Genomic DNA, 15,658 nt, shown 5'->3' on the forward strand with positions numbered 1-15,658 from the left:
ATAAATCTCTGACTTGACTTGACTTGACTTCCAGAGGAAGGTAGGTTTGGAACTTCCACAGAAGGAACTGTAGAACGGGAAGCTTATGTATTAATTAAACTGGATGACCATTGACTTTACCATCAATATATGGGCAACTTTGGACCTCCCCCAAGACTGCTACAAGTAAGCAATTATCCTCTCCTCTCAGGCACTGTCATTTTGAATTATTCCCTGGCAAGAATTGAGAAGAATCAATACTCTGAATCAGTGGATTCTGTTCGTTCCCCAGACTATGGTATTTTACTCTTCATATTTTGCTGCATCACTGGGCTGAAGGCATTGCCATTTTATATGGTTTCTGATCATGCATACTCTGCACAGAAGGCGATTAGGTTGGGACCATGGGCAATATATTTTTCTGCATCTGAGGAGCAAATTCATTGTGGATTTAATATGGATTTTGCCTGCATTCCTGCTTCCAGTACCCAATTTTACCACAGAAGTGACAAGCAGTGTTCCTCTTGAACAATCCTGCAAATGTTGAAATGTTGATCATCCCTTATCCACCACCTTGCATTTGTATTCGCCCATTTTACATACTCTCGTCTTGCATCTGAGTCATTCCATTTAATCCAGCATTTCCAGATTGGTCATATCCCATATCTGGACCTATCAACTGATTTCGGTAATTTCTCTCAAATTATTGTCTGAGCAGCCATCATCTTTTCTTTGATTCTCTTCTGCTTAGCATCAAACCCATCACTAATGTATTTGGCCACTTTTAAGATCTCCTCGATACTCTGTCTGCCAAGACATTTCACTTTATTATGTAGGACTGCTTAATGTTAATGACACAAACCCATTACGGAAGCAGAAACAAAACCACTGACCACACCTTTTTCAGGTACATCAACTCCACTGTACCTCTTGCACATCTGCATGAGCCCGTCATATTAAGCATCAACTGACTCTTTCGGCTCCTGAGAAGTTCTCAAAATCTTTGCCCAGTTCATATTCTTTGTGGTACCTTATTTTTCAATTGCAAAATCACCTGTCTGTATTTATTAGCCACATCCTCAGAAGGAGCATTATTATGGGCAACCCTAACTGGTTCTTAGTTTGGCCAAGCAACAGCAACCTTACATTCGGACAATGAATCACTAGCGATTACAATCTCAGATAATGAATTTAAATGCATCCACAACATTTGTGAAATTGTCATCATCCTAGGAACTTCTTTTTACCACCTTTCTAGCTTTTCTCTCAGTTTTGGGAAATTCAGAATAAAAGAATGAATACCAGCTCTCGTCCATGGCACATGTATTAAAGTTCATCCATGTACTTCTCTCAGCAGAAATTCCAAAACCATTCCTGATGGCTAATCTCTTCACCTTTCACTCTGATTACTTGACTTTCTTTTTACTTGCCGTTCCCCTCTTCCATCATTTTCTGTATTGCTTTAAATCGCTGCATTCCCTTATCTTTTCAATTCAAGCTTTAAGGTGAGCTATCAAAGTCATCAAAACCAATTCTTTTATTTTATCGTGAGTCAAGTCAATTAAAAATTTGTCCTCACTTTTTTTTAGCTTACTGATGTTGACCTCAAACTCATTAGCTAATTCCTCTAATTTATCATGTGCTTAATTTGCGCAACTGGCTGCTTCTTTGATCTAGTGCCTCATTTCATCAACATTGTTCAATTTTCTATTTAAATCAATTGTACCTTGTAACATTTCTTAAAATTAAATTTCTCAATTCACATTAATAGTTCTCTCTTTCGGAGTCTCTTTAACCACAACTATAATAACAGATGAATCGATTTTGAGTTTCAGAAACAACTCTGTTCTCTCAGCTATTTACCTGGTACTGAAGTCATTGCAGCCTTAGGTGGGGCACTTGCTGTCATACTAACAACCACAGCTGTAGGTGAGCTTTGTATCTGTGCCACTGTACTATCCTACTGCTCCCATATTTGGTATACAACCAGCACCAGTTCCCTGTCCTCTTCTGAATCATGATTTTGTTCTTTCCTCCTTATTTTTCCTTTTATCATTAGTTTCTTTAATTATTGCAGGAATAAAATCTCACATCCTCCATCAAATCCTCCCTTCAAAATGTTCCCTGTCAATCTCACTTGTTCTTTAACCACTGTCTAAATGAATCCTTGACTTGTCACTTTCTTTCCTTTTCTGTGGCCATACACTATCTATGCATACTGGTGTGGGTATATGCAATGGCTTTCTCTTGTTCATTGTTTCAGGAAATCTAACTTTCTAATGTTAAAAGGACCTTTTGAAGGAAACTGTTAGTCTTTATCAAAAGCAGTATAGTCATGCCATTTAGAAATCCAGGTACACAACAGAACCCGATGTCCGTCATCATTTTGTATGTAGATGTTCCCTCAGCAGGTAATTTCTGGCCCTCAGTTGAAGATAAAACAGAAACTTTAGGCATTTTCAATACAGCGCCCATTATTTTAATTCAAATCAGTTTAAAAATTCTCACAAAAACTACTGAACAACACTCCATCCCAGCGCAGCTCTTTCAAAGGTCAGCCTATCACAGCACTTCTCTGTCAGCAAACAACTAATGACAGCGTGCCTTTGGGGGTGATGTCTTAACAATCACAGCTTGACTCCTTTGTGGACTAACCAATCGCAGCACAACTTCTCCGTGAATGAGGAAAACAATTGCAAAACCTTTTTTCAGTTGATTTTACTCCAAATAAACCTCCTCTGTTCAACCTAAATAGGTAGAACATTTGTAAATTAATGTAAAACAAATATCACAATCAATAGAGGCAAGACCAAAGACTGCACCCTTTACAGAACCATTTTAGAATACAATTCACGCTAGGTAGACTCCTGTCATGTGATAATCCACCCTGGCTAATGCACCTACTCCTATGAACATAGGAGCAAAGCACGTCAACCCAAATTAAGTGCACAACCCTGAAAAGGAAAACTTATTAATTCAGAAATCCTTATCCATGTGCAACCCACAATATTGCAAGATCCTGGATTTTGATGAATCCGATGACCAAGCCAACTGATAGTAAATCAAATTCTTCATAAAACAAAATTCATAAATTAAAATAATCTATCAGCAGAAAAGTGATAAAAACACAGACAGACCCAAATCAGAATTGCATACCCAAAAGCCTCACATACAGCATAGCAGCTCAAACTGGTTATTCAGTTGGGTAAGCAACAGCAACCTCACATTTGGACCTTGAATCACTAGCAATTACATTCGCAAATAATGAATTCTAACCCATCTACAGCATTTGTGAACCTGTCGTCAGCCTATGAACCTCTTTTTGCCACCCCATCCAAACAACCCCGAACTTGAGCAGCACACACTGCAAAAACTCACAACTCAAAAAACATACTGCCCTTTCAAATTGTTCAGGAACAACACTATAAGTCTGACTTCATGGTGAAATCTTGACCCTAGGAACTCCACTAGATAATCAATTATCTCCCAGGACTAGGCATAAGGGGTCAAGGAAACTTAAACAGGGGGTCTTCGCAAAACAAGATGCTCTTTAACATGCAACTATCCTCTGTTACCAAGATTTGTGGAAGCAAAAGTACATCCCAAAAATGGAACACTAATTTTACCTTAAAGTGTTTTTCATGTGATTAAATTACTCATCAGGGCACCTCCCCAAAAAACAATTAGTCGAGTAAAATAGTTCATTAAATAATGGGGCTTACTCCATAATTAATTTGTAGATCCATGGAACAGTTAAAGGTTTTTATTACAAACATTTTCAAAATGAGCCCTATAGAGACAATGGCATATAAACTCTCATATGCAAAGTGGTACAGTGTATGTAAAAATCTGATAATTATTTTACATCCCAAATGAACAGCAAAATTAAAAGGAAGTTGGAGCACATCTCTAGCAGCAGAGGAAAGCTCAGGGAAATCCATCTAACCCCAAGAATCAAGGGGTTCCTGTACACATATCTTGCATAGCAAATTAGAGAAACTGCGAAATCTTCATGGTGTGAGCAAAAGTACGATTTCATTAGCAAATCAAAACACAAGAAAAAAACACCTCATTACCTTAATACATAAGCAACATCGCAGTTTTCAGAAAGTTATTCAAGAGCCTCTATGCAAATATCATCTGGAAATGTTCTAACTATATGAAACATTGAACAATACAATCTTTCAAGGAATGAATAGACTATCACGGCTTAAGGAAGTGGAAGAGACCGTGACAACATGACAAGTCATAGAGAACAGGGAAAAATTCATCGAAAGCAATGTAATCATAGCCGTGGAAATAAACGAATACATGTCGGCTTGAATATGACGAGCCTCCTCTTGTCTGGCTGTGAAAGCGAGTTTGAACAACACAAGTGTCTTACAAATAAAATAGGTCTCACAGTACAATTGAGTACCTATGTGACTAGGTGGATATCTGGTACGAGGGGCCTTGGCTACTTCCCGTCACTGTGTTTTAAATAAACAGGGGTCCAGAGAGGTGGATTGAGACCTCATCCCCTGGCGAAATTGCCACCAAGCGATATTGGCAATGAAACATGTCGGCCCATCATAAAATGGTCTGCAAGCATGCAGTTTGTTTTTATTTTGAATTGGCCCACGAGTTGTGAATAAAGTTGACACTTGGTGGAAGTGCAGCCTATCTCAATTTTAAAGTCACTGGGTTTCTTTGTTGTTAGTTAAACACACCTTTCACTAGTTTATTGGACACCAATACACATATATATTTTTTGAGCTTCCAAAGATGAGAAAAAGTGGGCACAACTGGTGAGAACCACCCAGTAAGCTCCGATGAAGTTGCGCTCCTGAGGTGCTATCACGTTTTTTCACACATTTTTGTTTTACATACACCAGTCTAAGTGGAGGGTATCTATTTATAACACAGTGACATATATTTTGAAGGTTTTAAAAAAAAAAGGGCCAGAATGAGTAGGGGCAATACATGTGAAGAGTTGTTGGTGGGGTTGAAAAATAAATTCCCAATCCCGCTCAGAAAGTTGATAGAATTAAGTGTCCGTCTATGATCCGGTCTGTTTGTTATTGTTGGTTGCCTTGAGTGGAGGGCGACATGATCATTTTTCCCTCTGTAGCTCATTATTGTGAGAGGCCTGAACTAGCACTGCTTGCAGTACTAACCTGGCTCTTGAGCTTTTGCTCAATTCTTGTTTCTGCTCCTGCACAGCCTTCAGTGCTACTGTTTTCTTATCTTCTGATTCGATACTATTCTAGTATACCCTTGTAGCCTCCTCTTCGGTATATCCTTTTCCAGTCCTTGCATTTCTTCCCATTTCCTTGGTTCCAGTTCCCTAGTTTACTGTCTTGCTATTCCTGCTGTCTTGCTTCTATTGCCTTGTATGTTTGTTACTTGTTTTCTGCCCTGTGAATTCTTTTCTTTCCTGTGAAGCACTCCTCCTTGCTCGCTCCTTGTCTAATGTGCATTTAGTTCTAGCCCCTTGCTGTTACTGCCTTGCTTGTTCCTGTTTGATCGCCAGGATCCATGGGCCCAGCTGATAACTAAGGTGGTATTTCTTGTTCACTTTGAGTATTGTCTTTGAGTTACATTTATAACATCACCATAGGTATCAGCTCCACAGACCCTGCCTTTGCATGCATAGCCTATATGTGGGTATTTGCAGTCAGTATCTGTAACAGCAATTGTGGGTGAGAAACCTACTGAGATTGTCTTACCGTGTGGAGCTCCCGAGTGCTTTTACCCCACATCCCCTTAATTGTTAATGTTGTTGTGCGTGTGTATATGTATGTAAATGTAAATGTATAAGCATTTATATAGCGCACTACTTACCCGTAGGGTCCCAAGGCGCTTCGACCGCTGCGAAACCCTTCCTGGCTTCCCTGAGAGATGGTCCCTTAATGGGTATCTCCAGGGTGAGACCAGGCATCCCCGGCGGTCTGGTGGGGCCGTTAGTGAAGATGAGGCAAGCTAATGCCCAGAGTTGCCGAGTGTGATCGCTGATCAGAGTGGGCACCAAGGCGAGAGAATTATCGAGTCCGCTGACCCTGGTCCAGAAACCTGCCGCGCCGGGAATCGAACCCTGGTCCCGGGCCGTCCTCTGCTCTCGGGTCTGCCGCCTCTAACTAGTGAGCCACACTACTTCACTATATATATATATAGATATATGTATGTATATATATATATATCTATCTATCTATCTGCACGTCCATCCTGGTTGTAGTTATTCTGAGTGCTAAATTGCCTCTTGAGTGCCCATCCTTTGAGTCCCAGCCATTGTGTTCACTTGTACAGGCTTCCCCTTTGGATCCCCTTTTCTCCTCTGACTACCTGTGTGATCCTGGGCAGTGCTGTACTCCTTTTCTGCTTAATTTTCTACCTAGTCACCAGTCTTTGTCCAAGTCCCTGACTGTGTCCCAGACAGTCCCTGACAGCTAGACTGGCTAGTGGGGTTACTGGGGAAGCTAGCGCGACTGGCTAGCCAAGGCACTGGGAAGCTGGTGTGACTGGCTTACTGGGATAACAGAGAAACTAACATGACAGGCTAGCTGAAAACCTTTCAAATGAAGATACTTTTTTCCGGGTTCCATTATGAGACATCCTACGGGATCCCTTCTCAAATATATTTTTAGAAAACCAGGCAAATATTTATTTTTATTTAATCTAAATGTGTTTGTAGAAGGTTCTATGAGGTCATGATGAAGAATGTGGCTCCAGGACAACAACTGCATGACATCGCAGCCGCACTGGGAAGAGAAAGCAGCCCTGGCAATTGCGCTCGACCGGTGCGACTGAGAAGCACGGCCAAGCGTGGGGGTGGCGGGGGATGCTAGTTTCAAGCACCGCCTTACTTTTGTTACAGGGAGTCCATATTGCAGCACTGTTGCACAACCGGACCCCAGTAACAAAACCACCCCCCCATGGTTCAAAAACAGGCCCCCACCCTTCCGGCCCACTGGAAAAACACCCAGTGCCTGCTACGGCCAGTCCGGTACTGCATGCCATACTGCAATTGAATGACTCTTTTGGGTCAATTATGAACCTAAACTAGTGTAGCTACGTTCCGAAGTAGCACTCTCCACATTAGCCCTCTCTGAGACCACCATATAGATAAATTTCGCAATGACCTTTCTGAAAAAAACTTCCAGCTCCGGTTTGACACCCCCAGCAACTGTACCCGATGGCTGCCTAGCTGTTGGGAAAGGCTTATTGCTTTAAGTATGCTAGGCTTATCCATTGGTTTTCATTGAAGTTTCACCTTTGATACAGTAATATTTCTCTTAACACAATATTCTTATTTATTTTGTGCATGTTTTCTAAATATTTAGGTTTATAAGAAATATTTATTAATGTATCCTTAAACTACCATATGTAAGTTATGTTGTGCACTTAGATCGGGTGAATGTGAAACATACAATGGGTAATAACTAGTATCTCTGTAAAAATGTAAGAGTACTGTGAGCTTGTGCCTTCTCTTGAACATACTATCAATGGGAAATTCCACCTGCATAAGTACATTAACTAGGTCTGGGGCCCTCTACTCGCTCAAGAAGGTATATGCACTCCGAGCTTAACAGGCACTCGAGATAATATTGCCATAGTAGGAACCTTAACCTTAAAGAAAAGGTACCGACTACCATGAGCTTTCATGCGCACAACACACAAGTACTATGAACCTCCCCCTGTTAAAGAACATACCCATAAGTAGAAATCAACCTGCTCAAGAGCCTACCCATAACAAGAACATCCACCTGCTCAAGAACACACCTATTACAAGAACATTCACCTGTTTCTAAACATACCCACAACAAGAACATCCACCTGCTCAAGACCATGCCTATAACAAAAATATTCGCCTGTTCCCGAACATACAACAAGAAGATCCACCTTCTCAAGAACATCCACCTGCTCAAGACATTACCCACACCAAGAACATCCACCCGCTCAAGAGCATACCCATAACAAGTACATCCACCTGCTCAAGAACATACCTATAACAAGAACATTCACCTGTTCTCGAACATACCCATAACAAGAACCTTCACCTGCTCAGGAACATTCCCCTCGCAAGAACAGAACAAGAACAATGACCTGTTCCAGAACATAACCATAACAGCCACATGCTCAAGAACATACCCATAACAAGAACATCCACTTGTATAAGAATCCTCTTAATAGAGACTTCAAGGTGATCACGAATGCAGCAGTACGGCACTCCACGTTCTGAAGAATTTGCCATTACAGAAGGATTCCCCCTACTGAAGTACGCACCAGCACCATGGACCACCACCTGCTCAAGGATGGTCCAGTATTGAAAGATTCCTCTTCCTCAAAGTTGCACCAGTATTGAGAACATCCCCCACTCAAGAACGCACGGTTGCAGCACCACATAATCATGGGCGTCATTAAAACAACAAAATAGACAAATTAGCTAGTCTAAATCTTTTGTAAAGTGCACAACCTGTGTTGATACGGCACACGCACCATCCCACCCATCCGCATTGGAAAGAGATGCTTATCTTTTTGGAGCTTAAGGTCCCAAATGTGCCACCATTACAAACACGGTTTGATGTCTACTGTTGACCCAAATGTTTTTTTCACAATGCAAAGCTACCTATTCCCTTCGATCAGAAGACCGGCTTAGAATTCTTCCAGTGACCGGGAAAATAATTTACCAAGCCGCCAGTCACTCTGTGGGCTCTGTCTTTCCTTAAGAGTCCTACGGACACCTGCTGATGACATCCTGCAAGTGTTGCATACATCTTGCATACAAGCATCATTGACCCAAAAACAGGACCTCTAACCATGGGTGATCCCCAGAAGCAGGGCATTTATTTTCGTATCTCTAACCTGTTATTTCCAAGCATGTTTATGCAAAGTAACGTCACCTAAGAACTTTGGGAAATTAATTCATTCCTCAGTAACCAACAATCAAGATTTAGATCATCCAGAGGCACTGAGATCAATTTAGTACATATCAAGTGAGAGCTCATATCTCTTAGCATTGGCAAACCTGAAGTCTTAATCATAGGGAAGCGGTTGACTGTGTATACACCACCAGCACATACAAGTGTACATTTTATACAACCCTTCCGTGGGTCTGCACATTCCTCATCAATTGTAGACCACAAACCAGAATGGGAGTAGATCACCGGTAATTGAAATATAATTTGCTGTATGAAGTGAGGTACTTTGCTCTCCATTGTTTACATAATATTATTGTAAAAAGAAATGTTTTTTTTAGATAAAATATAAATTATATTAAATCAAGAAATGTTCCTTTTAGAAGTTTCTTAGTTACCTTTGATTCGCTTAATTTAATTTCATAAAACTTTATTCGGTTTTACAATGTGAAGACCATAAAAGTCACAAAATATACACAACCAATCAAAATATACATTAAAAAGTTTGAATTCACAACCTTGATACAAAAAGAATCACAGGTAAAATATTGCAAATGAAGTAAACCAGTTTCAATACATCAAAAGGAAAGCACACTAAAAAGATACCTAAAAACTATGAGTACCTCCTCCCCCTAGAATAACTAATATTCCAAGCAGGCCCTGGTTCTCACCAGCGAGTTCAGGTAACCTACAATAAAAATGATACAGTCCGGTTTCATTATCTGCAAATATAAAAGTGCTGGGCGAACCTGGTTAAAATTAAGCCTCTTTAGAAGGGGGAGTAAAAAATGTCTCAGAGGTACTTCATAGAAGCTGCAGAAGAACATGAAGTGTAGCAGATCCTGGGGAGACAGATTATTGCAGCCACAGGGTGCTAACACCTGCCCTCTGCTGCTCCTTTTCGGGAAGGCAATTAATAAATGAAAAAAATCAAGACGGAACCTAGACAATAAAAGCCGCTCATATGTGGTCAGTGTTCCCAAGAGGTATGGCTCTGTCAATGGGTGGGTTTTTAAGGTAAAAAAATTTCGGATGCTTGGTTTACATAGTTCCTGTTCATCTCTATCAAATTTCCATGTGCAAATGAATGCTTTTGTAACCAGTTCAACATCCTTTTTTGTTATGGTTGAGGGTTTTAGAAAGAGTTCTGGGCGACCCAGCTCGAAAAGACGACCTTTTATATACTTCAGCCAAGGAATTCTGGACATATGTTCCAAGGACATACAGTCCATTAGGATCTGCTGGGTAAGTTTTAGTTCTTTGTTTGGCCAACACTGAGGTCAGAACACTAAAGGGTGCAAAGCAAGAGTATCGCACAGGAAGGGGGCCCCCAGTTCTTCGTGGGCTATCAGATTCGATAAGCCAGTTGGCATTCCTAGCAGACACTTTAAAAAATTGTTCTCTGCCACCTGTAGCGCATCTGCGGTGGTGTACCCCCAAACTTCACTACCATAACATGCGGTTGACACGTCCTTCGCCTGGTAAATTTTCAGCATGGCTGCAATTGGGCGCTTGCCCATCTTAGCGGCAAAGATGAAAATGGCAGCGGTGATTTGCGTAAGCCCCCCTTTTTCCTTGTGATAAGTGGTCCCCACTTCAGGCGATCATCCAATATGACCCGCAGATTTGAGAAGACTGATGTTGTGGGGACCTTCACAGAACCTACAAAGAAGGAAAGCTTTTTTGTTGCACGGGCCCCTACCTGCATGATATAGGATTTTGCGTTATTGATCGCTAAATCGTGAGACCCCATAAAGTTCAGGAACGCATCTAGTAAGGATTTAAGTCCTCTGGAGGTTCTCGCTATCAGGACCGTCATCTGCATATAGGAGGACGGGGGAGACCCCGGTGACCCACATGCGGAAAATCAGCCCCCGTATATACAAGGGCACTCTCGAGGTCATTAATATATAGGGTGCATAGGAAGGGGGACAAAACACAGCCCTGCCTCACCCCTCTTTCAATTTTAAATTTCCTGGAAACCCGGAGATCCTGTGTGTATCTGATGTTAGTCTTGGTTTCCTGATGCAGGTCCTTTAGAAAGTCCACGATGGGGGCCTCCACCCCATGGCCCTCATGGACTGCCACAGTTTGACTCTGTTTATACAGTCAAACGTGGATGATAGGTCCATGAAGGCCATGTAGATCGTACCTGGGCGGGCCACCGTGTACTTACCAGGGATCAGGTACAGGTGTAAACATTGGGCCAACGTGGACCTCCCTGCTCGAAACCCATATTGGGTATCGGTGATGATATTGCGCACCTCTGCTCAGAGAGATAATCTTTGCAATAGGACCCCTCCTACCACCTTAGTTACAGAGTCGATGAGAGAGATTGGCCAATAACAGTACGTACTGTTTCGGTCCCCCTTTTTAAACACTGGCACAATGGTGGATATGGCCCATGATGCTGGGCTACTATCCCTAGCCGCCGCATTCAGTGCGGCCACCAGGATCAGAGCCCAGAAGGAAGGATCTGATTTATAGAGGTCTGGTGGGATTCCGTCCGGGCCAGGAGCCTTGTTACTGGTTAAGCCCGCAATTCCCGCCTCTACCTCTGATATCTTAAAGACCAATTGGTCAGTATTTCTCGATATAAACATAGATTGAAAGTGGGCCACCCATTCATCTTCCGTGATGTTAGAGCTTATAGTGTTGCTTGTATCATCAGAAAACAGAGGTCTATTAACAATGCCCCAGAACTGTGTACCATTCCTTAGTGTGCTGGACTCAAGCAACTCCCTCCATGCCTCCTCCTTTAGTGTTCTCGATAAAATAGAGAACCTGTTGGCTAGTGTTAGGGTATGAGGCGCGACAGGAGCGAGGTGGGGTCCCCAGTGGTGACTTATCTTAGACAATGGTTTTGAAAGCCCATAGTTGTTGCCTTCAGGGTTTTTGTTAAGCCATCTAGCTTGTAAGGGTTCCCTGTCCTTGTTCCCCATTATGTACCCATGAGGTTCGGCACTATAAAAGAAACCCAGTGGAAGTGCCTGTATTGTGGACCCATAAGTTGAATGACCAACATGACCAACACATCAGACAGGATTCTTTCAGCTATGGAGGCCCTATTAAAGTTATCTATGACACAGTCGCCCTCTCCCAACTTTTTGGAACTGCACACCCTTGCCACTCGACGTACCATAATGATGCTGCATTTCACCCCGGGACCCAGCTGTTAACCAGTGGAGTACCTTGTTCTTTAAATTATTGTAGTCCTCTTTCATATCTGAATGAAGAGGCAGGACATTCCTCAAGATCACTACATAAGGTGTAGATTCTGGGGGAAGATTGATGGTAATATGACTCTGGCAGAACTCACCTGGTGACTCCACGGGACCGTCCGCCTGGCCTGCAGTAGTTTGAGGGTCCCGCCTGTTCGAGGGAGCAATCGGAGACCTGCTGGGGGTCTGTCCTCCCCTTTGGCCATCTATCTCCCCATGTGTTAACTGTGCCACGTGTCGCTGTGTAAACTGCTACACTTCGTGTGATTTGGCAGAATTTTTGAGTGTGCCTGAACCGGGTATGGCTACTGGAGCTAGATCGTTTGAGACCCCACTATTTAAACAAATATCTGGTTGGGCCCCCTCTGCAAGATTTTTCTCAAATGCCATCAACCTGTCCAGAATGGGGCTCAATTTTGTGTTCAACAAGGTGGTCATATTATCTTGGAAGGCCTTGGTAACAGTTGTGTCTAGGTCTATGGCTACCGTTTTGGGCACCGAGGATTTGTTGAAAGACTTAAGGACCAGAGTCAATTTTGGACTTTTTGCTTTACCCCCAAAGGTATGAAGTTTACGTTTTATACTCCCCTGGGCAGTAGGTTGACAGTAAGGGCTTAATTTGAGCCGGAGCTTGCCGGTGCTTAGCCCCGGCACCTAATTATGAGGGCCGGGTCTACAGTCACTCTGCATTAAGTGCACGTGTCCTGCCATCAGTAATTGATTTACGAGTCGTGCGTGGCACTGGCACACACAGAGAGCGTGTGCTGTGCTACTGCTGTGGTGCAGTAAATGCTGTGCTGCTGCCTGTCACTTAGTTTAAGTTACTGACGCGTCCTACTGGTTGTTGACTCGATACATGCAGTAAATTGTAAATACTTACTGTCGGTGACGTGACTGACTCCTCCGATTCGATTCTCAATTTCCTCCTCCTTACTCTCTTTAAGACTTCCGGCCGCGGATCAGGCCCAGTGGGCGGGACACTGCACAGTGTAGTACTTGTTGTTGGGCAGGGCTTTGCTGCAGGGGTTGGGGCTGGGCACGGCAGAGGCAGCGACGCGTGCGCAGATTATGCAAATGAATGCACTCGCATTTTCGCTGCCCGCCCCAGCATACCCGCACCTCTCCTCACCAGCCACTGAGTATCCACTGTAATTACTACTCAACCAACGCATGTTGCCTTTTAAAGTAGCCGGAGTCGGGAGCTGCTTGGAGGAAGGTTGAGGTTGGCATTGGCTACTGCTGCAGTACATTATATCTCTGGACTGCTCAGCAGGCGAGGGCGAGTGAGGCAGGGCCTGGCAGGCCGCAGGCGCCATGACGGTGATTACTGGTTAGTTTTTTTATCATCATTATCTTGATTGGTCTACCGGCGTCTGGTCATGATGGCCTGGGGTAGGCCGGCGGCCGAATCATCATGATTAAATAAATCAAGCTGCGCAAGGTGAGGCAGAGCAGGGCCTGGCAGGCCACAGGCTTTGTTTTTTTTTAATCATAAATGTTGATTGGTGACTGGTTTGATCATGATGGCCTGGGATAGGCGGCGTGGGCCGGCGGCCAAATCATGAATTAAAAATAAATAAAGCTGCCGAGGTGAGGCCTACTGGTTTACTTTTTTATGTTGATGGTCACGTCACTCTGATGATGATCATGAGGATGAGAGGTTGTTTTTGATCCCCTGGTTTGATTATCACGATCATGTTTTGTTGCCAACTTGCCAGTAGTGGGTGCACTGCAGTGGGCACGTAGGTATGTCGTGTACACACTTGTTCTGTCTCTGCAGTAGGCTGTCAGGGGGCGATTCTGATCTCCAAGGATACACGTCCTGGTGGTTAGAAACCAGCATCGAAATTGATGGTAGTCATGGAAAATAGGTGTAAACTCCATTGTCCTCTTCCAGTCTCTATATTGAGTTTTTCTACAATAAGATGTGAGCAGAGTTTAAGGAGGAACTCGATGAAGCTTGCACTGACACCTCCCACCCTGTGCTCCTTACACCGGCCAGCCCGATGACGTGTGGTCGCGAGACGAGTTACATCAAGCCTTCCTTTTCACATATGTGCGCCAAGAAGCCCAACTAAACTCGTGCTTAAAGCAACCCGGCCTGGTGCGCACTGAATGAAGCCCGTTAGCTTCATGGGGGCCAGGAGCACTTCCATACACAAGCAGCAGTGTGCGGAGGGTGGGGGTGCAGTGCGGTGGACATTTGGATGTCACAGCTAAGAGCAAACAAAAGGATGGAGCATTTAGAATGAACTTGAAACTTATGTTTGCTGCACTCAAATCCTGAAGGACTGAGAATATATACTCAGTAACTCACGCTCATTAGTGAATTGGAAGCTGGTAAAGGTCAGAGCCAGGCCTGAAAACAAAGACTTCAACTCAAAGAGCCACAGCAAGCAAGTGATACATACCTTCAGCTCGTCCTGGACTTAACCAAACTGCACTTTGCATTCTGGGGCTAGTAGTTTTGTTTTTAGAATTAAAAGTAACGGAATTACACTCCTAGAATACACCTTGTAACGCGATATTAGATTCAGTAACTAATAAAGCACAACAATGTAGCACTACGGATGTAATTTCTGATATTTACTAAATATTAATTCAGGATTTATACAAAAAATAAATTTCTGGCTCGGCTCATGCTTCGGCTCTCAGATTCCAACTAGGTCGGCTCGGCTCTGGCTTGGCCCTCTACCCATGGATTCTTTGGTTTTCCCACCGCTACTCAGACCCAATGTGAGCATCCACAGGGTGCAAGTAAGACGATGCTCTTGCAAGGGTAAAGCGCCCTCTAGTGGGAGACCCACTGAGAGACCGCTGCCACAGAGAGATTTGACTGAGCTACTCGTACATGCTGGACAGACTGCCTAGGTCTCCCGCGTGCGACCTCTTATTGGGTGAACCACCGCTTGACAACAAACTAGAGAACCTAAATACAAAGGATACATCTGGACATCCTACGCTGTGGCATAGTGGCATGTACAGCTTCCAATCACTCAAAGAATGGAGCTCTGGCATCTCTTGATAACCCAACACCAAGAGGCGACTGAGTCATTGATGTTAACTATATAACATCAACGTGTTCATTCAGCCACTCACTCAACTACTTGTTTATTCAACCTTTTATTAATTAAATCCTTCTTTTGTCCGCATTGCATTTTAATGGCTCTGACATACCCTCATTTCACGAGTCTGGCTCCTGGAAGGCATTGATCCAGTATGATGATCATAAGGGCCAGGTAGGATAGGAAGCGTTCTGAAGAAAGGTATACTCCAAAGAGCAGTCATGGGGACTTTCATTCTTCGCATGCACACCCTACTTGGTTCTAGCTTTACCCCCGCTAAGTCAGCGAAAACAGGCCCTCAAAATTTTTTTTACCAAGTTTTTTTCATTTCCCCACTCAAAGACATCTTCTGCTTCACTGTACTATCTTAAGATGATGCATCTCTTCCTGGCAGGTGATATGTTGCAGAGGGGTTGCTGCAGAGCCCAGGAATGAAATCAAGGAGGCTGGCATGTAGGGAGACTGAAATAATCAAATCCTTTTGTTAACGTTTGGAGGT

The sequence above is a fragment of the Lissotriton vulgaris genome, chromosome 5, assembly GCF_964263255.1.
Source record: "Lissotriton vulgaris chromosome 5, aLisVul1.2, whole genome shotgun sequence".
Taxonomy (NCBI): domain Eukaryota; kingdom Metazoa; phylum Chordata; class Amphibia; order Caudata; family Salamandridae; genus Lissotriton; species Lissotriton vulgaris.